General features: G+C 51.2%; 1 long non-coding RNA gene across 1 annotated transcript; it reads left to right on the forward strand.

Annotated features, from left to right (window-relative positions):
- Nucleotides 1-7,792: 7,792 nt before the first annotated feature.
- LOC122384884 lies at nt 7,793-8,996 on the forward strand. The gene is made up of 3 exons (XR_006257112.1): nt 7,793-7,854; nt 8,037-8,174; nt 8,321-8,996. It is a non-coding gene; the product is annotated as an uncharacterized LOC122384884 (long non-coding RNA).
- The last annotated feature ends 16,260 nt before the right edge of the window (nt 8,997-25,256 follow it).

Raw genomic sequence — 25,256 nt, forward strand, 5'->3', positions numbered from 1 at the left:
AATTTTTTATTCAACGGGCTGTGTCGGGCATTCTTGAAATCATGGGCATATTTTTTCGTGTCCTAGTGACAGCTGAACGCCAAAAGAATAATATGCAGCCAAAAATATTTTCAAATATTAACCCGGCACCGCCTGGGCTATTTCCGTACCCACGACAGCCTGGGGGGGGGGGGGGGTCGGATCCGATCCCCCTCCTCCCTGTTATCTCGAGAACCAATGGTCATATCGAGCCCCGCGAGGCGGTGTTCGAACGGTCTCTACGAGACCTTCCCAAACCACTCTTTAGATTTTAAGATTGAGGTCAACTTTTGAGTCAAGGCCAGGTCAAAGGTCAAATTCTGGGGTTTTGCATAATGAGGCTTCTGGGCCCAATCTTATAAAGGTTGTGCTACCAAATGGCGTACTATCATTCCACCCCACTCTATTTACGGCACCCTATTCACGCAATCTTATAAAGAGAATAGTATGGTAATTCTATTCACGCCATTTTGCCCACAGTACAAATCAACGCCAGCAGGAAACACGCAACGTGATTGGTCAATGTCTTGTCGCCGTCGCTATTGGAAATTATGCGTATTGTTTGCGAACAGCAATAGTTATGTGTTTTAATTTTTATGGGACATTTATTTCTTTTAGAGACACACATATGTGTAATAAATAAATTATTTATGGAAAACGTGATAGCAAAGTATGGAAAACACCAACATGCTTGAAGAATTCTCCTGAAAAGTGGATTGCCGACCAAATAAATTTCAGCGAGGGCATTCTCGCGCTCAGAAAATCGAGTGAATAAAGTGTTTCTTCAGCTTATCATTTGCATTTATTTGCTGTTAAGGCATTGCAATAAATTTGTTAAAGAATTATTTAAATAATCATTTGATTATAGCTCGGCTACTCTTTCAGTAATTGAAGTAATGCCGTTGACAATGAAGCTCCTACAATTTGAGCATCAGGATACGTACATTAACCCGCGCCCCGCTGGGGGGGGGGCAGAATCTGCCCCCCCTCCCGTTTTTCGCCAATAACTTCTAAACGCGTTACGCCAGCGACGTTAAACTTTCAGTACCTTATCATACATCAATTTGACACGTTCCCTGAAAATTTGAGCGAAATCCGTCGGAAAATTTTTGAGAAATTGACGTTTTAGTGACGTCATGTTCGCCATTTTCGCCTAAAAAACGGCAAAATTTCAAACGCCGCTAACTTCTTCATTTTTAAAGGAATCAAGACGTAACAAAAAAGGTTATACGTGATTCTACTTTGTCTATCAAATGGCTATCTCGGTTTTTTGAAAATTTTGGATTTTGGCCAAAATTTTTCCAAAAAACTGACTTTTTTGGGAAAATATTTATAAAATCCAAAATTTTGAGTTTATCGAAAAAACCGGAATATATGTCAAAGAAGTGGTCTATGTGCACCTACATACCAAGTTTTAGAAGAATCGGTTAAAAAATGTGGGAGTTATTCAAAATTTCATGACGTCACGACACACCAAAATTTTGAAAAATGATTTTTTTTGGAAGTTCTAGACCTCGTACGGAAACAAAAATAGCACCATTCGATTCGCCGTGAAAAACTGCATCGGATAGACACCTTTTTAGGCATTAACAACTAACTTCAAAATTTGACCTCACTTGACCTGACCTTGACCTGACCTCGACCTGAAATTCATCCAGAGGTGGTCCATATCACTTATTGAGTGTGCCTATTGAATTCTATAAGTAAAATGACCCATAAACATGTGTCGCACATACCCTTTTCTATATTTTGTTTTTGGTGACCTGACCTGACCTGACCTTGACCTTGACCTTGACCTTTGAATGACATTGTGTGCAACGAATATTGTCTTGGTAGTCTAAGAACACGTTTTGGGCAATCAGTCTCAGTCCATTCTTCGGCAACTACGGTGCAAGGCCGATACTGTAGAAACTTGCATTTTGTACCCTTGACCTGACCTTGACCTGACCTCTGACCTACTTAAGCAAAAAAATTTGGGCTCTAACGATCCGCCTTGTTGAGAGCTTTCGATTGCCGTTTTCCCCGTCTTTCTACGACCATCGGTTCGGAAGTTAGACAGGGGGGGCAGAATCTGCCCCCCCCCCCAGCAGGGCGCGTATGGCTGAATAGCCCAGCGGGGCGCGGGTTAACTGGATCAATTCAAGATACCTAAAGCTTATTTTCCTTCTTGTCATAAGCTCTTAAGATTTTCCTTCTTGAAGATAAAGCTACTAAAATTCGAAGATTACGTACATGAACCAAATTAGGTCAAGTTACAGCTTATTTTCCTTCTTTCAAGCATAGGTAGGTACCTATTACCTAGCCTAAAGCTAAAAAGCAATTCCTCAAAAGATTTAAGTACCCAGTCTACATACCTATCAAAGCTATATCAAGAAAAACACTTGGTTCAGAAGTCAGATCGAGATGCAGGAAGAGAAACAACAGATTGATCACTGATCAGTAACTGTGCCAAACAGAAAATGACGAAATACGAATAGTGAGTGGGCATTTACAATTTTTTTTAACAAACTAAGGTATACCTTCATTAATTTAAATATCTAACCAGAAGCCATGAAGTGCCCGTTATTTTATTTGTGTCATACGTGAGACGTGAGAATAGGCTAAAGACCCGTACCGATTCTATAGGGGAGAGCGGGGCCAGTTGAACCACTTTTTATATATTGACATGCACAGCGAGATCTAGTTGTCATATCGAAATATGCACAATGCCATGAAAAAATATGATCTTTTGGCTTTATTTTAAAATATGTAAAAATATGTTTCAAACATATTTTGCTGCCAAACGCATGCTGTGAGGGGGGCTTAGGCCGGTCCTGTAGGCCCTTCGTTACCTCCCCTCCGGATATCTACGTTACTCTACAGGAGCAGTGTTAGGCCGGGACGTCACCAGCCTTTACCCCGTCTGCCACACGGGCCACTGTCCTCTAATCTAATTGTGCTAGACTATGCATCGTGGTTCAGGTGAATAACTCCGCCCTTTTGAAGCACACGCGGTTTTTAGCGCGCCCTTCGTGGGTTTGGAGCTAAGCTCCTGAGCCTTGATGTCCAACTAAGGTACCGAATGAATCTGACTCCGCTCAAACTCCGTTCTCCTCCGACTCAACCCGTCTCCAAATGCATCTGGTCAATTCAAACCCCATTTATTGTATATGCCGAACATTATAAAAGGACTGCTAGAGTGAAACATTTGATCCCTGACGATATGACTTCTGCGTACTACCCTACCAATACCCTAACGACAATCGACGCGCGAATTTACCTAATCCTCCACCCAGGTGCTCCTATCCTAGCTAAGGGATGTCCTTGAGCCCGCGACAATCCCTGCGTGATAGGAACCTACCTCGAGCCAGTAGAGCCAGCAGCCTGATGAGCAGTCGGGCACAGCGCAGCACAGCACTAAGGCAGGCAGACACTGAGCCTCGACTCCTCCTCACACTGTGCTTATGTACTGTCTCGAGGCGGAAACGCCCTAGCTAGCCGACCCGAGGCATGACCGACTAACCGTTGCGCCTGGTTCCTACCACGCTGGCCTCCTTTATGCCCAACCAACAAAAACAGACGGACGCTCGACGTTGGTGAAAAGACTACGCGATGGAACTACACTACACAAAGACACTATACCATTTTAATAACAGGCGAATACGTAGCAGACTAATAAACAGGTTAATAACAGGCGAATGCGCAGTAGACTAATAATTATGCGATTTCAATTACAAAACATTCAGTACATAATAAAATAACAGGCGAATACGTAGCAGGCTAATAATTTTGCGATTTCAGTTATAAACCCTTCAGTACAGTATACAATACCCTCCGAGCTCAGTGTTTACGATCCTGTCCTACAGACACTGCAGACATTGTCCTACATAAATACCCCCGTCTTCGCCAGGAGGGAAAAATCCCCTTACTCTGGGGGGGGGGGGGGGGCACCGGGCAGCGCGCGGGCCGGCCGCACGGGTGTCCGCCTCTTCGTGGCGCGGCGCATGGCATCTCACGGGCCGATGGCACGGGCAGCGCCCGACTGTTCGTTGTTGCCCGGCACAGCACACGGTAGCGCGCGGGCTGGCTGCACGGGCAGCGTGCGAATGTCCGATCAGCATCACGGGCCGATGGCACGGGCAGCGCCCGACTGTTCGTTGTTGCCCGGCACAGCCGTTGTTGCCCGGCACAGCACACGGTAGTGCGCGGGCTGGCTGCACGGGCAGCGTACGAATGTCCGATCAGCATCACGGGCCGATGGCACGGGCAGCGCCCGACTGTTCGTTGTTGCCCGGCACAGCACACGGTAGCGCGCGGGCTGGCTGCACGGGCAGCGTGCGAATGTCCGATCCGCAGCGGGGCACACGGCCACGGTGGTCCAACCGCTGCCTGAGGCGGCGTGGGCTAGTGGTACTGCAGCGCAGCAGACGGCACCGTGCCAGCTCACGGCACGGACGAAAGTTCGCTCTGTCACGGCGCGGCACTTGACAGCTGGCTGCGACCCCGAGCACGGCACACCACGTCGTGGACCGCACGGGCAGTGCCGACGGTTCGCTGTTGTTCAGCACGGCACACGGTAGCGCGCGGGCTGGCTGCACGGGCAGCGTGCGAATGTCCGATCCGCAGCGGGTCACACGGCCACGGTGGTCCAACCGCTGCCTGAGGCGGCGTGGGCTAGTGGTACTGCAGCGCAGCAGACGGCACCGTGCCAGCTCACGGCACGGACGAAAGTTCGCTCTGTCACGGCGCGGCACTTGGCAGCTGGCTGCGACCCCGAGCACGGCACACCACGTCGTGGACCGCACGGGCAGTGCCGACGGTTCGCTGTTGTTCAGCACGGCACACGGTAGCGCGCGGGCCGGCGGCACGCACGGGTGTTCGCCCCGTCGTGACGCGGTACATGGCAGCGCGCGGGCCGATGGCACGGGCAGCGTGCGGTCACTTCCTGTAGCCTCTCACCTGGTAGGGCGCAGGTCACCGTGATGGTTGTGCGCGGCAGCTCCGTCTTGTGCGCGGCACCCGATAGAGCGCGGGCCGCCTTCTGAGGTCCGAAGTACCCGAGCGCGGCACCCGTCGTGGCCGTTACCGTGCCACGGCGGGAGCGGGCATCGATGGGTCAAGCCAGCGGTCGGTGGCCAGCAGGGGGCGTTGCCGGTGGTGTCCGGACCCTCGTCGCGCTCCGTCGTAGGCGGCGTGGCGTGTGGCCGCAGCGTCCGGAGCGCGGCCAACGGCTTCATCGCGGGCCGCCGGCTGATGTCGAGCACCCGAGCGTGGCACCTGGGTTGGCCGTGACCGAGTCTCGGCGGGTGGTGGCACCGACGGGCCCAACCAGCGGACGGCGACCAGCAGCGGGCGGGGCCGGCAGCGTTCGGACCCCCGTCGTACACTGTGGAGGCGGCGTGGCTCTCGGCCGCAGCGGGGCGGCACACAGGGCCGCATGTACGTCATCAAGCTGCCAGCGCCGGAGGGAAGCCGAAGCGATGCAAGTGTGGGCAGCAGTTGTCGCGCCGTAGTCTGCCATGCCATCTTTGTCGTGGGCCGGCCGCAGTTCCCCGACACTGGGGCAATCTGTGACCGCCACCCCCGGTGTCCTTCTTCCGTTGGCGACCAGGGATACGCGACCGTAGCGGTGTCTGCCGGCGCTGCACCAACTGGGACCGTCGCGACACTGTGCAGTGGCGGTCGCCACCATCCCCGTGTCCGGCGCCGCCCCATTATCATTGCCGCTTCTTGCCGCCGTCGCGGCTCTTGTGGCAGTAAAATGCCTGCACTGCCTCCGCGTTTGCAGCTACACCTTCTGAGCTGCACGTGTTGTGGCCGTCGCAACCCTGGGTGCAGTGATCGGGCACGCACTGCTCAAGCCCTGCGCTGCACCATCGTCATCGCAGCGCGTCTCGTGGCCGTCGCGATGCGTATGACAGTGATCGGTCACTCACTGCCGTTGCATCTTACGCAGCGTCCACATACTGCCATTCATGCAGCTCAAGCTCTGCGCTGCACCATCGTCATTGCAGCGCGTCTCGTGGCCGTCGCGATGCGTATGACAGTGACCGTTCACTCACTGCCGTCGCATCTTACGCAGCGTCCACATACTGCCGTCGCATCTCATGCATCTCAAGCTCTGCGCTGCACCATCGTCATTGCAGCGCGTCTCGTGGCCGTCGCGATGCGTATGACAGTGACCGTTCACTCACTGCCGTCGCATCTTACGCAGCGTCCACATACTGCCGTCGCATCTCCTGCATCTCAAGCTCTGCGCTGCACCATCGTCATTGCAGCGCGTCTCGTGGCCGTCGCGATGCGTATGACAGTGATTGTTCACTCACTGCCGTCGCATCTTACGCAGCGGCCTCTGTAGGCGCAGCGACCCCAGCGTTCGTCGCGCCGTCGGGAAGATCCAGTTCGCCCGCGTGCCGTCGCGCAGCGGCGGCGCTGCCTGCCCGTCCCAAGGCCGCAGCGACCGTATCATGGATCGCTACCGCGCGCCACTCAGGCGCCGCCGTGCCGTGGTGGCCGGTGATGTGCGGGTCGTCCAGCCGCGCCCCCCCGCTGTCCCCAGGTGTGCCGATCCTTCCCGTCCGCCGCCGACCCGGTTGGGCCGCGGGTAGCTATCTGTAGGCACACTAAAATACATATACAAGCCTGGTGCTACACAAGGTTCCCATACATACACGGCCATACATACACACATACAGACATACCCTCTACATCCAAACATACACACATACAAATATACATACAGAACGGTTATCCAAAGGTGGTCGCAGACCGCAGTCGGGTTTACGATACGTCTGCGGTATAATACACTTAGTAGTATCGCTTTACACGAGGTTTACACGCACCCATAGCCATACCCACACATACTGGGTCATAACCAGAAGGGCTAGGCGTCGAGTGGGGTACCTGACGCTCTTGATGGTGTCCAGTGACGCTATAGTCGCTTGTAAATGGAGGTCCCCTCAGGATAGAGAAAAGGTTAAATATTCCCAATCGATACCAGCCGCGACGGCCTAGCAAAATGGGGCGCCTCTGGATACTGGTGGCACATCACTGCCGGTGTCGTATTTACGGCCATCGCGACCAGCACGACCGATCTGAACTCCCGAATAGCCATCCCAATTTGTCAGCTTTGGCGACGCCGAAACCCGGTTTTACACTGGCTGAGTACCCAAGACACTAGTTAAACCAATTTACATAATGGACTGCGCCATTATAGCGTTGCAGGGGATTCGGGAAAAACCCGCTTGAAGTCTCTAAAATCGATTTAAACGTGTCGTGGATACGCCGTCTATCGTTGATACGCTGTTGTAGCCAAAGCTCCCGACTAACCTCTGTTGTCGTCACGTTTTGTAGAAAGCCGTGGCACTTACTTGGCGAATGATGTTCTGAATACCCACCTCAATTGTGTGGTGACTGGGGTAGCAGCCATTTGGAAATGGTGCTCAATGTCTCTCTGTCATCGTTGTTTAGAAGGAACGGCGGGACATGGTTTTCCGCTGTCGGAGTGGTGTCGGATGATTATCCTAGGCCACTGTAGTCACGCGCGAAGAGGGATAGTCTGACAGTTGGAACGAGGCGGTGTTCGCCTGGAGGATTTATCGCCGAGGTCGGAATGGAGCTGGAGTCAAATGACGGACTGACGCCAGGCAGGGGTCGGCACGTCTTAGTGCCCAGTGAAGCTGAACAGCGGCCAGGGGACGGCAGTCGGGTTGAACGCGCGGGGGTGTTGGCATCATGTCGTTGACTGAACAGTGGGGCCGTCTGTGCTTTGTAGTAATTCTAGTACTAGTAGCGGGTGCGGCTTTTAGTGGCTTGTACCACTTGGTCTACCAGCTGAGCCAAGACATGAACGCTTTGGTAAGTATTAACTTGTAGGACCTTATGCCCCTTTTTATATGCAGAATTGCTGAGATGCGAACCATTCATGATCAAGTCGGATTGATGGGGAGATGGATGCCGCCCTACTTGAGACTGGGTTTCATGAGTCATTATGATTCTGAGTGGCTGTTTTGATCGACCACGGCTTCTTTTCCCAACAGACAAGTTCATTTGGCCGGATGGAGACCACCATGACAAGTATTCTTCCGTTGGGGTCCGACGATAAGCTCGAAGAGGCCGTTGCCAATCAGACGGGACGTTTGGTGGAGGCCGTTCGCAAGGCCCTTCAATATTAGCGGGTGAGTGTCGACCACATGTCGAGTAAATTTACAGCCACACATTGCCTGTGCCTTAGTTCAGGCCTGCTGTCGTTTCGCTAACATGAACGATGAACATGGTAGCGATGTTAGTGGTAATGGTTCCCTCCCCCTTCCCTTTTTTTTAGATAGCGAAGAGGCGAAAGGATACTTAATCCAGAGCATACGGGAGCGCATTGAGGACACCGTCCACCATCAAATCGGCGAGCAAGCAGCAAGTTGGTTGGTGTGTATTATGGTAACCTTGGCAGATATTTACATGAAATATGTATAGGGCTTTGAGTTTAGACCTGATTGGGTTCCGCCGGAGTGAATACACCTTGACCTAGTACCGGGCTTGTTTTAAGGCTGGGACCGTAAGGCCACCACCCGCGTTCGTCGGGTTCGAGAACGCGAGCTCCGATTTGGTTGAGCGGGGTTGGTTTCCGCAGTTGGTTCTCGCCTGGGGGAGTGGTCTCGGTACTCGGCTATTTGGAGTGGCGGAGTGGATCGCACAGCAACATTGGAAGGGGGTGCAAACGTGACCATCGGCATCATTTGTGGAGCGTGAGACCGTTGCTTGGGCAAGTAACACTTACGCCAGCAGCAGCGTCCTAAACAGCACAGCATTGTCACCAGTAGCGCCAAAACGATAACCGTTACCAGTGTGCCCGCGTGAGGGGCCACTCGGTTGTTGTGCATGAAGTGAGTTACTGCATTCTGATTCACTTCAGCTTCTATTTCACTCAAATGCGATTTAAATTGGTTAAGAGGCATGGAGAGATGAGAAGATTTATCTAGGGCGGATTTAATCTGTTTGATAATTTCGTCATGCTTCTGCCCGGTTTGCAGCGGGGACTGGGTAATCCAAAACGATGCGTTGTAATGTTGCCTGACCAGGTGGTGTGTTCCTGGCAGCGCATAATGCCGGCTATAAGTGGAAGTAGCGGGTATCTGCACCTGCCCTGACACCCCTCGGCAGCCTTTTGGCATTAAGACATGCCCTCCACTCGGATGCAATGTAACCGGAGGCGGTCCATTTTTGGGACATATGAAACGCAATATTCCGGACATGTTGGGATCGTAGCTCCAAATGTTACCCTTTAAGTGCCTGAAAAGACTATTGGCGTGTAACTGTACTTTCGTCCTGCAGTGTTGTGGCAGCGGTCCGCCTTCCGGACCGTAATACAAGGTAGCGGTACAGGAAGTGTAATTTCCCGTTGGTTGGTACGTTACTATAGCCTGGGGCGTCACACACATATGTGGTCTATCCATGAAGTTTGTAATGGGTCTAGGCCTGGCCTCACAGTCAAACAGGCTTTCAAAAGGGTCGAGGGGAAAGTACTGATTTTGAGCCACTGCAAGATAGGGATTGGGCAAGTCAACGATTTCTTGCATGCCGGGCAGATCGTGATGATGCATGGGGACTGGCAGAAAGCGATACAATTGAAATGCCGTGCGATGATCATAGATGGGGATGGAGAGTCTGGCATACAATCGTTCCTTTTGGTCATCCCGCAATAGTTGGACCGGTACCTGGGGCATCATGGCCACCATTTCACCCACGGGTTGGGTGAAAGAAAAGTCGGTGCCCTGTTTCGGCGCCTCCCGAAGGATTTGTCGATATTCTTCAACGGTTAGTAAATTCGGTGGCATCTGTCCCGACGCGAGCATTTTAAGCTTTCGGATATCCTCCGCCATATGAAAGCGTAATTCGCCTGTGTACAGGTCTACCACCGATGTTCCTTGCAACAACTTTAACAGCAACTCCATGTACTGGGGCGTGGTGGAACTCTCCCTCCGTAGTGACTCCATGACCTTGTTCCACCCTAATTCGATTATTGCTAGTTTATTCAACCGGTCTTCCTGCATATTGACTCTTTGAACAGTACGATTTAAGTAAGTCAACATTTGTTCCTCTGAATGTGCTAATTTGGTTTCTGACGTTTGGAGCGTGGTCACCCATCTGTTCAATTCGGCCATCTCAGCAGTACTAGCCAGCCCGATGTAGTCGGCTAGGTCCCTTATAGTCCGCCGGGTGGGGTCGCTTTCTTGCCTTCGCTGTTCGGATTTGTTTTCTCCTTTCATTCCCGTGATTTGCTGAAGTTCCTTTAATTCTCTTTGTTCTTGTCGAAATTGGTTCAGTGCTTGAGCAATGCGTTGCGATAAATCATGAAACATGAGTACTAGCCTATCTGTAACCGAAGAGCTGTTTCCATTGGTTCCCAAGGCGTCATGCATGCCTTTTATTTGAGTCACTGTTTCGTTGGACGTTTTGGCATAACTTGTCATGGCGGCCAATTCTTCCGAATAGTCGTATGTTGGCAATTCAATCATTATTCGATAAGTCCCCTGGGTGAGGCTCACCTTTGGTCCCTGGACCATGGTCACCCCGGGACGGTGTTTGATGGGCAGGTAGTCATCAGGGACGCTGTCCCCGTTGGCTCTTAACATGACGCTCGCCGCTGCGAGCCAAAGGACCGCGATCACCATCGTTGCGATGCCCGCTGGCCGAGCTGCCTTAATCGTTCCAATGGCTTCAGAGACGTAATTCTGAAACATGTAACTTTTATCACCATGGTACCGAGAATAAGTCTGTCATTTTTTTTTTACGGTTAGCTGAAATTGCCGACGAACGTTTCTGATAACTGTTCTAATTTACGATGGTGAGTAGCGTTGGGGGGCTGTCCTCTGGCGCAGAGGATAGCGCCTTGGGGGCACTGCCGGGGCTCCCTGCGAGGGTTCCTCGTCGCTAGATAACATCTCGTGGGCCGCGTCCGATAAGAATAAACCGTCTGTAGAAGGCAGGGAAATGGTATCGTAGCCGTCACTCTCCGGTGGGGGCGTACTGGCTGGGGCATCACTGCTCTCGTCCGGGTTGAACTTTGCGTTAGTCCCTTCGGCTGTCTGTGACCGTGTGCCCTCTTGTGGTTGTGGTTGCCCCGGGGTTTGGTCGGTTTCAACCAATGATTTCCCAATTTCTCCCTCGTCCCAATCGATTAGTTCCGACGCCCACGTTTCTTTTTCTGGTGCGGCGTGTGTTTCCCCACTTTCGAGTTGGAGATGGATATTGGAGTCCTCGGCCGTAGTCCGCTCAGTGCGCTCTTGTGTCGCTGTCCTCTCTGTGGACTTCGCTTCAGCTGCCTCCGAGCGGTGCAGTTTGATGCGATCAACATGTACTAACTGTCGTTGTTGCGTCCCCTTTTTCTCGATTAAATAGTTAACATTGCCGAATTTCTCAATCACTACATATCCCGGCTGCCAGAACATAGCCAGTTTCCTTTTGTCACCTGCGGCCACTTTGGGGGTATACAACATCACATTTTGACCTATGCTGATATCTCTTAGACGGGCTTTGGAATTGTTTCTCTCTCGGTTTTGCGACGCGGTTTTTCCCATCCTTAGTTTGGCTTCTGCGAATGCTAGATGAGTGCTTTGGAGAAGTTCTGCGACGAACGGTGCGTAACCGTTCCAGGTTTGCGGAGGTTGGTTCAACAACAAAGCCTCTGGTGGCAGCGCCGGGTGTCTGCCGTGCACTAAATAGAAGGGAGAATACCCGGTTGAAGAGTGCACGGACGAATTGATTGCCATCTGGCATGCCGGTACACACAAATCCCAGTCTGTTTGCCCCTCTGATACATATTTGGCCAATATATCCGAAACAACCCGATGCGTGCGTTCGACCTTTCCCTGGCTCGCGGGGTGGTAAAAAGTATTCGTGCGGGCGTCAATTTTTAAAATCTGATACACTTGCTTCATCACTTCTCCTACAAATTCTTTTCCAGAGTCAGATACTATTTGGCAGCACCCGTGGCGGAAGAATATAGTGCGGGTCAATGCTTCCGCCACACCCTTTGCCGTCCTATCTGGGAGAGGGATCAGCTCCACCCATCGGGTGAAGCAGCAGATGGCCGTGAGCAGCACCGAGTTTCCCCTATCCGTCACGGGTAGGCCGGTCATGAAATCGATGCTTACTTTTTGAAAAGGTTTCGTAGCCTGGTAGTTTTCTTGAAGAGGAGCCTTTCCCTGAAATCCCGCGTTACGCTGTTCGCACTGCAGACAAGATTTTACATGACGGTACGCGTCTTCATTCATGGACGGCCAGAAATAATGAAGTCGAATACTCGCTATCATTAATTTAGCTCCCCTATGCCCCCCCATGGTTCCCTCGTGATACCCTTTTAGTACTAAGTTGCGCCAGACTTGCGGCACTACCCTCACTGTTCGTCCTTGATTTTGGTACGTGAGAAGTCCCTCTGGGGTCAATCGAAATTGGCGGTACCGTATTGGCCCCTTTGCGTTATGGTCATCCTTCATTGCCTTCGTGATGTTTTGAATCTCCACGTCCCTCTTCTGCTCTTGCAACCATTCCTCTAGGGAATGGGGCAAGAGTCCCATCTGCACTGCACACACGGGCTCCTTGGCGGCGTCCAAATTAATGTCAGCCACCAGACCCGCCTCCTGTTTCAAGGTCTCCCAGGAGACGCGGGTGAGTCCATCGGCGTGAGTGTTTTTGTTCCCGGGGACATGGCAAATGGTAAACTCAAAGTCCAATAGGCTGATGGCATCCCGTGCTAGACGTGCATTTGTGGTTTTAGGGTCCTTTACCGACTTTAGCAGGTGAGTAACAGCCGTATTGTCGCAGTACAGCATAAACTTTCGTCCTTGCAGATACTTCCGGAACTTATCTGTGATAGCAAATACGGCCGCCATCGACTCGCGCACATAAATGGGCTGACATGTTTCTCTGGGGGTGAGCACTCGGCTGGCATAGGCAATTGGATGCGTACCATCGGGGAAGACCTGCTGCAGTACCGCACCAATAGCTTTGTCACTGGCATCAGTGTATACCTCGAAGGGATATTTTCCTGTGAAGTCAGGGTACCGCAAGACTGGTGCGCTTGTAAGGACGGTTTTTAATGTCTGGAATGCTTCCTCACACTTGTCGTCAAATAAGAACGGCACATTTTTCTTCAATAGGTTGATCAATGGTAGCGCAATTTTGGCATAGTTAGTCACGAATCGCCGGTAAAAGGCCGTGATTCCCAAGAACGCTCGAACCTCGGTTTTGTTGTTTGGAGTTGCTATCTTTGTGATGGCCGATACCTTGCTATCGTCAACACGAATACCCTGGTCCGAGATGACGTGGCCTAATAACTTGATTGATCGGTGGAAGAGCTGAGTTTTGTTGGGTTTGTATTTTATTCCGTGCTGTTTCGCCAAGTTGAATACCTCCATTAGCACGTGCAAATGATCCGTTTCACTTTTAGTGGCGCATATTAGGTCGTCTAAGTAGCATCTAACTTTCCCAGTGGCCAGCATGGGGGCGTAGACCTGGTCTACTACTCGCTGTAGGGTTTCACTTGCCCCTTTGAGACCCATCAGCACCACTCGTGGCGTGAAATCGCCCAGTTCTGTTGTAAATGAGGCGTATTTGGCACACTCGGGGCGGATTCTAAGCTGCCAAAAGGATTTTGTCATGTCCATTGTTGAAAAGAATCCCCTGTGTCTGCCCAAATCTTCCAATACCTGCTGCATGTTTGGCAGCGGGTACCGTATGGGTTCGGTCACCTCGTTTAATTTGACGAAAGATTGCACTAGGCGATATTGGTCAGTGGCTGTTTTTGCGCCTGGCTTTTTGACTAGCAATACGGGGGATCGGTAGCCGTCATAGGCTGGTTCGATGATACCGTGCTTGAGCATGAGCTCCAGTTGGCGGTGCAGCTCTTCGCGCTCCGCCTCCGAGCATCTGAAGGGACGGCAATATACTGGTGATGAGTTTGGACGTAAGGTTATGGTGTGGGCCGCGATTTGGACTTGGCCCAAGTCGAAATCATGGGACGCAAAGATGCTTTCATATTGGCACAATAGCTTCTCTACCTCGCCTTTGAGTTCAGGGTTGAGGTGCTTCAGGTCAAACTGCTCCAGAAATTTTTCGCGACTGGCCCATCGACCTTGCCACTGTAGCGCTTCTGTGGTCTCGCTGGGTACCTTAAGGGCGCTTTGCTCTGGATTTTCAAAGGTGACAGACGCCACGATTCCCTCATACTGAATGGTGGTTCCCAATACGGTTCCTGCCGGAATGTCAACTGAGCCATCCGTCGGGTTCTCAATCGCAATTTGAAAGTATCCCGATTCATTGGTCTCTCCGCACATTGCATTAACTTTGAAAAAGGTTTCCTCGCCTTCCTCTTGATTCACCGGCACAAATTCTACCACCCGACTTCCCTTTCCCGGGTGGTCAGTTTTTACTGTGACCACGGCACCTTGCCGCGGTTCCAAGGTCAGTGATCGAATAGCGGCCACGGCACGTGGCCCGTTGTAGTTCCCAGTTCGGGAGGAAAAAGGGATCTTCTGGGTTCCCACCTGTACGCAATGTTCTGCCGCTCGTAGGATCATGTTAGTTCTGCGTATAAAATCGACACCCAATATGCAATGGAACGGTATATCGGATATGATTTGGGTCGTCATGTTAGTCGTTTTGTTTCCCATGGTGATTGGTAGATTTGCCTCTCCGAGGTGGGGCAGTTCGTTTCCGGTAACTGAGCGTAACTGCACGGCGGCTCCCGGACGCAGGCTTGGTTTGTTTGTTAGTTGCTCCCAGGCGTATTTGGATAAGATAGTTACTGCCGACCCCGAGTCGACCAACGCAGTGAATCTCGTTCCGTTCACGGTTACTGGGATATGCGGTAGTTCGGATTCCCGCTGCATGATGCTATTCACCTCTAGTCTGCATACAGGAGCCGCAGCAGTTTCCGCCCGTTTTACATGTGGCACCGTCTCCGCAGGCGGCTTCAAAGACGGTGTTGCCCGTTTAAAGCCGGCCGATTAGGATGCTGTGGATACATGGGCCGCGGCTGACGGATTGGGCCCATGTTGCGCCACATAGCCCGAGGAGGGAAGGCGCCGGTCGGCCGCGGTGGCCGTGCGCGGTACCCCATGGGCGGAGCGCCGGGATATGGCATCCGGCTGGGATAGGGCATTCCGCTGGTGAACGAGGGGCCATAGGCCAGACGCGGACACTGCCTCCAAGTGTGGGCTCCTCCACAATAATAGCAGCCTCCCCGTGGTCCGTACTGGGCCTGGCCAGGCATCATTGGCGGGCGGATTATCGGGTACTGGGGCAAACGGGGTCGGAAGTCAATGGCATTAACCATCTCCATGGGGACTCCCGAGCCCTCGAGCTGAGCGTCATCCGACGGATTCGGAGGCATGGTATAGTCGTTGACCCCTGGCTGGTCAACCACATAATACTCTTCGGGATACCCTTCAGCACCGTAGTCAGCCCATTCGGAGACATCCTCCCCTGTCCAGATCTGCTGCGAGGCGGAGGCGAACATTTGATCGCGGACCATCTGGGTTGTCTCGGCCATGTATGCCGTTACAGTGGTCTGTAGCTCGGCCATTTGTTTTTGAAGGTTGGACACTTCCGTGTCTGTACCACTCGGGTTACCTGTAATAGCGTTCACATGTGTGGCCCCATTGAGCCTTTCCTTCTGAGCCCGGTCGAAGGTCTCCTTTTTTGTGAGCTCCATTACGGCTTGGTCTAAAGTCTTGACATCTTTCAGATTGAGAAATTCCAGTAAATTTGGCCGCAGCCCCTTTTGGAAATGCTGATACACAAGGGTATCAGCTATTTCCTGGTTGCTCGGATCCTGAGATTGCAAGATCGCCGGCCATAATTTGATAGCTAAGGTCCTCACGCGCTGGGCATACGCCCGCACGCTCTCTTTGTCCCCTTGACGGCAGTCTGCCAGGCTCATTAGTGTAGAAAGCGAATCAACCGGACGACTGAATCGGTTGCACAGGGCCTCGCTGAAAGGTTCCCAATGCATTCCCAGCATAGGAGACTGCAAACTCAGGCCCTTGCTTTCCATGAAGGTTCGGTAAAATGCTTTCGCGGCCCCTTGCAGCCGCATAGGCATGATTTGCATTAAGTCTTTATAATCCAGATTGCCCAAGGTTAATGCCCCTTCGGCGGACTCGATAAAGTCCCGTATCGTGGGGCCTCCGCGCTCTTCCCGGTCAGGGTCATAGCTTAACACTTCCCGCAGCGCTCCCATGTTTTTAGGTCCTGAATGAGGCAAATGCCCCATCGGTCGCGAGCCGTGGCCTTGGCCTTGGAGGTGGCGCGCACGCGCCCCGGCACCCAAGCCGTACGCCGGGAGCGGCAGCCTCGGCCGGGCTCCCAGACCTGGTGATTGACCTGAGAGGTGAGGCGGCGCAGTCGGCCGCACATCCATTGATGGTTCTGTCATATTCACCAGGGTTGATTGATCAGTTGCCGTATACGGACTGTATTCGTACACATGTTCTTCTACGTTTCGTTGGGGCAGATCGGGTTTTCCCACGCCTTTATCAGGTGATAGTTGAGGATTGTCTTGAGACATCTTGAAATGATCAATTACTTGTACTCACTCTCAAAGCGACGAGGTCACCAAACCGTCGAACTCTGAGAGGAGTCCAATGGCCCGATTGCTCGATTGCCAGCCGCCCGAGTGTCTTGCGACAGCAAACTCTGCGAGAGGAAATCAGCGCTTTAGGGGTCTGGGTATTTGTTGAACCGCGTTTACAGTTATCAGAAGGGCGGACGGCTTCAACCTGCCATCTTACCAGAGTTAGCTATCCTGGATCACAATAAGGCAGCACACCCTCCTTGCAATTTAAACCCGAGCCGGAAATTCAACACACGGCACGAACAAAAACGACATTCGAGCGCGGCCTGGCGTGGACGCATAAAAAGTTGCCGGCATGTCCTGGCGTTTATCTCGCCCACACGGGTTTTTGTTCCCACTTTCTGGTTTACTGGCACGTCGTGGCAACGACCCGAGGCTGTAGAAAAAGTAGTGGGTCGAGCAGTACCGTAACAGCGGGTTTTGTCCCCACCGTCTGTTTACTGGCATGCAGCACAGACGTAGCCAGTCGGTGACGGCGCCCTACTTTGAATGTCCGGGGGTTTTTATTCCCGCCTTTTTGTTTTACTAACATGTTGCGGTATTGCGGTATCAACCGTCATGGACAAGAAACTGGGTCGCCCGGACAGTATATAGAAATGAAATTTTAACGGATTTAAGACTTCGGACAGTTTAATTTTTTTTATTTAAACGAATATACCTACTTCAGCATAATTCACGGCAAACGGAACTGATACGAAATTGTAGTTGAAGGTGAAGGCGAAGGTTGAATTAAACTGTTGCCAATGACACAGCTAGTTAGGCAGCCGCGATTACGTTGCTTGAATTGATGTTTTCACTGATGTGCGTTTTTAAGGATTTTATAAACTGAAAGCTTTGCCAACAATATTCATTAAGGGCGTTCCATTCACATTGAATTGCGCAGTTCTGAAACACTTGAAACGAAATGATATAAAGGTTCTGTAGCCAAATCTTGTAACTTTTACACAGTCACCCTCTCACCGAGCCATTCTCCTCTTTCACTCAGCTACTTAAACACATTTACACGTTTCACTCACACTTATCATACCATTACCCAAGCAAATAACAATCATTCGTTTACTTCCTTACCCGTCATTCAACACACTCACACCTTACACACAACAACATTGCCAACACAAGACTGCACTTGCACTTTCACTCAACATATTTGCAACTCATGAGTTGCAAAAGTTTTCTTTGTGTTGCTATTTTTATTGCAGTCATTGCAAACTTTTGCCTATCAATTTTTGCTGCTGGCTTGGCTCGTTTGTTCCTAGAAGTTCGGATATTGAGCGGAGTAAATTGAATAAATTTAGAATGGCTCAATCGACCGTTCTTTCAAGATCAATTCGGTGGGGGCGTCTAACAGCTGCAGCCGTCTGATTTACACAGTTTAAGATTTACAAAATCACGTACTGAGCAAGCGCACTGGATTTACAGCAGGCCGTTTCGCCAAATGCAGTTTAAGTCTTACGTTAGCGGCGTATCCTCATACCAGCAAGAATGAAAAACGTTTTTTAGACTTACTGTTAGCCGTTTGTTTAAACAGTTTAAGATTTACAAAACCACGTACTAACATGCGATTCCGGCGACTTTACGGGCAGGGCGTTTCACTAGATAATGCAGTTTAAGGCTTACGTACCTAATGGCGTGCCTGACACCTACCGGGAGAAAAACGTTGTTCAGCCGAATTTCACTTGAAAGAACGTTCCCGGCCGATGCACCATTATGTGAGGGGGGCTTAGGCCGGTCCTGTAGGCCCTTCGTTACCTCCCCTCCGGATATCTACGTTACTCTACAGGAGCAGTGTTAGGCCGGGACGTCACCAGCCTTTACCCCGTCTGCCACACGGGCCACTGTCCTCTAATCTAATTGTGCTAGACTATGCATCGTGGTTCAGGTGAATAACTCCGCCCTTTTGAAGCACACGCGGTTTTTAGCGCGCCCTTCGTGGGTTTGGAGCTAAGCTCCTGAGCCTTGATGTCCAACTAAGGTACCGAATGAATCTGACTCCGCTCAAACTCCGTTCTCCTCCGACTCAACCCGTCTCCAAATGCATCTGGTCAATTCAAACCCCATTTATTGTATATGCCGAACATTATAAAAGGACTGCTAGAGTGAAACATTTGATCCCTGACGATATGACTTCTGCGTACTACCCTACCAATACCCTAACGACAATCGACGCGCGAATTTACCTAATCCTCCACCCAGGTGCTCCTATCCTAGCTAAGGGATGTCCTTGAGCCCGCGACAATCCCTGCGTGATAGGAACCTACCTCGAGCCAGTAGAGCCAGCAGCCTGATGAGCAGTCGGGCACAGCGCAGCACAGCACTAAGGCAGGCAGACACTGAGCCTCGACTCCTCCTCACACTGTGCTTATGTACTGTCTCGAGGCGGAAACGCCCTAGCTAGCCGACCCGAGGCATGACCGACTAACCGTTGCGCCTGGTTCCTACCACGCTGGCCTCCTTTATGCCCAACCAACAAAAACAGACGGACGCTCGACGTTGGTGAAAAGACTACGCGATGGAACTACACTACACAAAGACACTATACCATTTTAATAACAGGCGAATACGTAGCAGACTAATAAACAGGTTAATAACAGGCGAATGCGCAGTAGACTAATAATTATGCGATTTCAATTACAAAACATTCAGTACATAATAAAATAACAGGCGAATACGTAGCAGGCTAATAATTTTGCGATTTCAGTTATAAACCCTTCAGTACAGTATACAATACCCTCCGAGCTCAGTGTTTACGATCCTGTCCTACAGACACTGCAGACATTGTCCTACAATGCTTATAAAACAGCTCTACGCCCGTTTCAAATGACCCCGATGCGAGGGTCAATTGAACCAGCCCATGGGGTCAATTGCACCTATCCTTAACAATGGGATGTTTTCCTCTTTAAGGCCACTTTCTTAAGGAGATATTTTGCCCGGTTTACTTTTCCAAATGCTACATTCAATAGGTCGTTGGAAAGCTAAAAGTGCAGAGTTCCTCATAATAGGTGACATAAAGTTCATAGACTATGGTAAAATGGGCGGATGAGAAAAATGAGAAATATCTCAGGCTATAGTGTGCTTTCAAGCAAAAGGCTGGGGAAAATGGGGTCAAAAATTGAGCTCTATTAAACTACTTTTTCAGTTTAAAAGCTCATTTCAAGGGTGGACTATTTCCTTTAATGTTTACAGCCCCTGAACAATAACCATTGCAAAGGTCACCGGGGTCCATTGAAACGGCCTGTGGCCCTGTTTCAACTGACCCTCAGAGAAGCGTTTCAATTGACCCCATCCGCTCCCGCCATCTCGCACGCGCCGTAAAGCACATGTCAAATGAGCTGGAGGGACGGCATCATGCTGAATGAAGGGCCAAATAAGGTGTTATTCCGGAGCCAGGAGTTCTTCTTTCAGCAAACAAAGGTATATGAGATATCACAAAATATTCATAACAACGATTTCTCCCAAACGCCCCTCAAAAACACAAAAACAAGTGTCAAATCAAAATTACCGCCCGTTTGCCTCCCAAACGCCGTTGACAAAGGAAGTGGTCGAGCGCGGATGCGCAGTGGTGTCGGCAACGCCATATGATGCATACTGTTGAAAATAAAGCCATGTTTCATCTGACCCCGTGTTTCAACTGGCCCCGCTCTCCCCTAATACAGTGGCTGCCGAAATTCTAAGACGGTTACTGGTGCTAAAATCCTCTTAAAAATCCCCTTTTAATTTGAAAAATAAAGTCATATAACGATGAAGTGACATGAACACTCGTTTTTATGTGTTTAGTGTGCATTTAGTTCCTGGAAATACATATTTTGAAATTGATTGTTGTCTGTATAATAAGCATCATTATAATAAATCATGAGTTAATATGTAGAGGATGTTTTAATCTTAAAATTATCATAATGTAAAATATTGCATACTTATATCATAAAAACATGGAATTTATCTTAAATCAATTAGTCTGTCTGAGAAGCTCGCCAAAGTACGCCACAAATTCTGGCGTGAAATGGACGCCGCTGAAACCGCAAACAGCTGATGATTGTCGGTGTTTTGAGATGTGCACGCTGCTCACGGTTAAAATCATTCTACAGCATCCTCAAAACCGGCGGCTACCAATACCGTAAAGAGCGTGCCGTGTTTTCGATTTCACAGAGTTTTATAAGATTGCGTACCTACTATATATCCAGCCTTAGAGTGCTGCCATATCCATTTCACGGCGTTTATAAGATTGGGCCATGGAGAGCGGAATCGATAGTTCCCGCTCGAAACTCACCAAAAATGACGTCAAAGGCCTAGTGAAGATATCATGTGCGTATAAGGGTTATACTAAGCACGGGTCAAGGTCAGGTCAGGACACGAAAGGTCACGGTTTTCACTTTCTGCTACATGGGCATGCGACACATGTTTTATGGCTTATTTTTCACGTCGAATCCGATGGTCATGATTATATGTAACCCAAAGTCACTGTCCTGGTCATCAGCAAGCATAAAAAACGTTTATATTAGCCGGTATGTATGTATACACTGTGCAGTGGCCTAGGGTGTCCCAAATTTCACGAAGTTTTCCAATTCACTTAGGATACACCAGGATCCCGTTCCTTGGTTCATTTGAACCTCACACACCAATTTATAGAGTAAACTACCGGTAAACAAGGTTGCCGCTATAGTGCTCTGAAGTTTTATTTGCATTTTGGTGTTATATGATAGTGCAGCGTTGTAGTCTCCGAATGCAAAATGGGAAATATGTGTAAGCAGCATAGCAATATTTCTTCGATGCTCAGTGATGCTCAGATCCCACGCACATTGCACAATGATGAAAATCCGGGTTTATGTACGCATACATACGTGTGAAACTGTGTGTGTGCGTGCCCGTATGCCTCTGTGCGTGTGTGTATATGTGTGTTTGTGTGTGTGCGCGCGCGACTGTGTGCGTGCCTACCGGATAGAAGGCAATGCCAGTTTTAATCTTGGTGTGGGTGATTTCATGTGCCGCTGATTTCGTTTAGGAGTAAGCGATCAAATAAAGGTCTCAGGTTAGTGCTTCAAATGTCTCGCTTCAGATCGAACCGTCTGCGGCAATGGCACACCACATAAACGCAGATTGAACAGAATCAAATTTACATTGCAGCTATGGGTATTAAGTTCACCGTACCCTGTCCTGAGACCGTCCAAGCGTAAAATCACCGTACCTACCCTGCTCCGAGATCCGTCTAAACAAACATCATGCCTTGCTCTGAAAACCGTCTGAAACATCGTACCTGTTGTGTATTTGCGGTGTTCTGCTAGCAATTATAAAATGACCTCAGCATGGAGGTGCCGAGCAGTGCAATGTCTCCCGCAAATATTGTGATTGTTTTTGGATAAAATCTGGGTTCGAGGGGGGACTTGGGAGTGACATGAAAAATGGAATACAGGAAGTGATATATTGTGATTTTGAATATTGAATAGACTGAAGAAAGGAATAATATCTGGAACATTTGGTGACCGTGACAGGACACGATGGAGGAGTATATACAATTGGCAGAAAGGTGTGGATTGAGTGGATCAGAAGCCTTGGCGTATGCCACTGAACAGAAGGAGAAGGCGGACGAAAGAGCGGAGAGAATCGCAGCCAGAGAAGAGAGAGAGAAAAAGAGAGACAATTTGAAGTTACGGCCAGAGAAGAGAGAGAAAAAGAGAGACAGCATGAGCTAGAGCTGGAGCGCATCCGAGCGGAGAGAGCGAGTTCAACAGAACAACAGGCGGCGTCGGCCAAGAAGCCCAAGTTACCTGCGTTCGTGGATGGCAAGGACGATTTGGACGCCTACCTGGCGCGGTTCGAGAGGACAGCAGCTCGGTGCGGGTGGGCCAGAGAGGAATGGGCCACTAACTTGAGTGCTCTTCTGACCGGGAGGGCTCTCAACGTGTATTCTCGGCTAAGCGAGCGTGATGCAAATGACTACCAGCAAGTAAAGGAAGCCCTGCTACAGCGCTACGGTTTGACGGCGGAGGGCTACCGCCGTAAGCTCCGAGAGAGCGGACCCGAGCCGGATGAGAGCCCACCTCAATATCTGGAGCGGCTGACGGGCTACCTGCGCCGTTGGGTGAGCTTGGCTGGCGAGGATTTAGAAGACCTAGTTGTGTATGAACAGTTTATGGAAGCATGTCCGAAACAACTGCAGACGCATCTACGCGAGCGCGTTGACTATGACCTGAAAGATTTGGGTGAGCAGGCTTCAAAATTCTTAGAAGCTCACGGCCGCTCGCTTTACAACTGGCCCAGACGCGCCAACGCCAGTGGTGATTCATCCTCCTCGCCCTCTCCACAGGCTTACGGTTCAGCAACTGCGCTACCGACGGCGGTCCAAGATGGTTGCGTCTTTTGTGGGTACCCTTATCCATCGGAAGAGTGTAGGAAGACGCGGGACCTCACGCCGGCTGAGCGACGAGAGCGCTTGATGCGCCGAGCGGGGTGCTTCTGGTGCCTGAAGCCGGCCTCTCACCGAGCAGTTGACTGCCGCCAGGGCCTGGCGCGCTGCTCGATCTGTAATGGCAAGCACAATCCCCTGCTATGCGACCGGTCGTCTGTGCCAGCAGCAGCGAGGGGCAGCCAGTCGAGCAGCGGCACGTCACCCGCTCAATCAGCCACGGTGACGGCGGCCAGTCGCACAGCCACCGAACCTGACCGTGTCGTGCTCATGCAGACGGCCAAAGTGGAGGCATCTGGACTGAAGAGCACGTGCCGCGTGCGAGTCATGTGTGACTCAGGCAGCAACGCCACCTTCATCAGATCTGACACAGCACACATGCTGGGCTGTCGGATTCAGACAAGACAACCGCTCCAGGTGAGCACATTCGGAGGAGGAAAGGCGTCGCATCAGCTGAGTGAGAAGGTGGAAGTGGGACTGACCACACAGGATGGGTCACTGCTACGTGTCGAGGCCTACAAGATTCCCAATATATGTGGCCCTCCGCCTGTCATCGGCATAGAAGAAATACAGCTTCATGAACACCTGAGAGGTCTGAAGCTGGCGGAGGAACCAGGTGCTGCGCTGGCCAGTGGTGGTGAAATTGAGATTCTCCTCGGCCAGGACGTCCTGCAGGACGTTTTTGACGGTGACATGCGCGTCGGTCAGTCCGGGCCAATGGCGATCAGCTCGCGGTTTGGCTGGATCGTATGCGGGCGGTCAGGCTGCGCCACTCCAGCCCCACAAGAGATGATGGCCAACTTCGTGCACACGGAGACGGAGTCGGTGAAGGCGACGCTGGATGACTTGTGGACGCTGGAAGGCATCGGGATCAGCAGTGATGGTGTAGGAGATGGCAGCGTGAAGAAAACGCAGGAAGCCGCTGCCCTGCAGCAGTTCAATGAAACCTGCACTCGCCTTCCTGACGGGCGCTATCAGAACCGTTGGCCATGGAAACATGACACCGGGGACCTCCCCTCAAACGAAGCCATGGCGCTCTCTCGCCTGGAGGCGTGCGAGCGGAGCCTGAGGAAGACTGGAAAACTGAGGCAATATGACAATGCAATCCAAGACTACATCGATCAAGGTCACGCTGAAGAGGCACCCCAGATCCCCACTGGGAAGGTGCATCTACTCCCGCACCATGCAGTCTTCAAGGGAGACAAGATCAGGATTGTCTTTGACGCTGCCGCTGGCCATCCCAACTCGCTGAACGATCACGTCCTCTCTGGTCCAAACATGATTGCTGACCTTACCGGAGTGCTGCTCCGATTTCGAACGAGAAGGATCGGAGTCACCGCTGATATTGAGAAGGCATTCCTTCAGCTGGCTCTACATCCTGATGACCGGGATGTCACGAGGTTCCTGTGGAGGAAGGATGCCTCCGATCTCCGCCCCACCACCTACCGCATGACGCGTGTGGTGTTCGGAGTGACCGCTTCGCCATTCCTGCTTCAGGCAAGCGTACGTCAACATCTGCAGCAGTATGAGGAGGCAGACGGACAGCTGGTCGCTCGCCTGCGGCGCGACCTATACTGCGATGATTTAATCACCAGCGTGAATACACAGGAAGAGGCTGAAGAGCTGTCACAGCGGACCCAAGAGATCTTCAATGATGCCAAGATGAATATGAGACACTGGACCTACAGCTTCGAGACGGACAAGGAGGCACACAAGCCTCTTGGCGAGGAGGCAACAGCTGAGCGTAAAGTGCTGGGAATCTGCTGGATCCCAGGGGACGATCAGCTGGTGTTCAAAACTGCCTTTCTGACGCAGCTCGGTCGAGAAGCACCGGAAACGAAGCGTAACATTCTAAGCGTCTCAGCGCGCTTTTACGACCCGCTTGGCCTTCTTGTTCCCTTTCTGGTTCGAGCGAAGCTGCTGCTGAAGAGATTATGGATCGCTGGCCATTCCTGGGATCAGACGGTAGCCAGTGACGTGCGCAAGGACTGGAGAAAGTGGCTTCTGGAGCTGGAGCAGATCGACGGTTTCAGCATCCCACGTCCCTACGCGACCGGCGGGGACTGCGGCTATCAGCTACACATGTTCTGCGACGCGAGTATGGAGGCCATGGCAGCAGCTGTGTACGTCAAACCGGAAGACAACTCACGCGCGCCCACTCTGGTGATGGCTAAGGCCCGTCTCACCCCACGCCAAGCCATGTCAGTGCCTCGTCTCGAGCTGACAGCGGCC

This window comes from Amphibalanus amphitrite, unplaced genomic scaffold (genome assembly GCF_019059575.1).
Source record: "Amphibalanus amphitrite isolate SeventyFive unplaced genomic scaffold, NRLGWU_Aamphi_draft 000014F_arrow, whole genome shotgun sequence".
Lineage (NCBI taxonomy): Eukaryota > Metazoa > Arthropoda > Thecostraca > Balanomorpha > Balanidae > Amphibalanus > Amphibalanus amphitrite.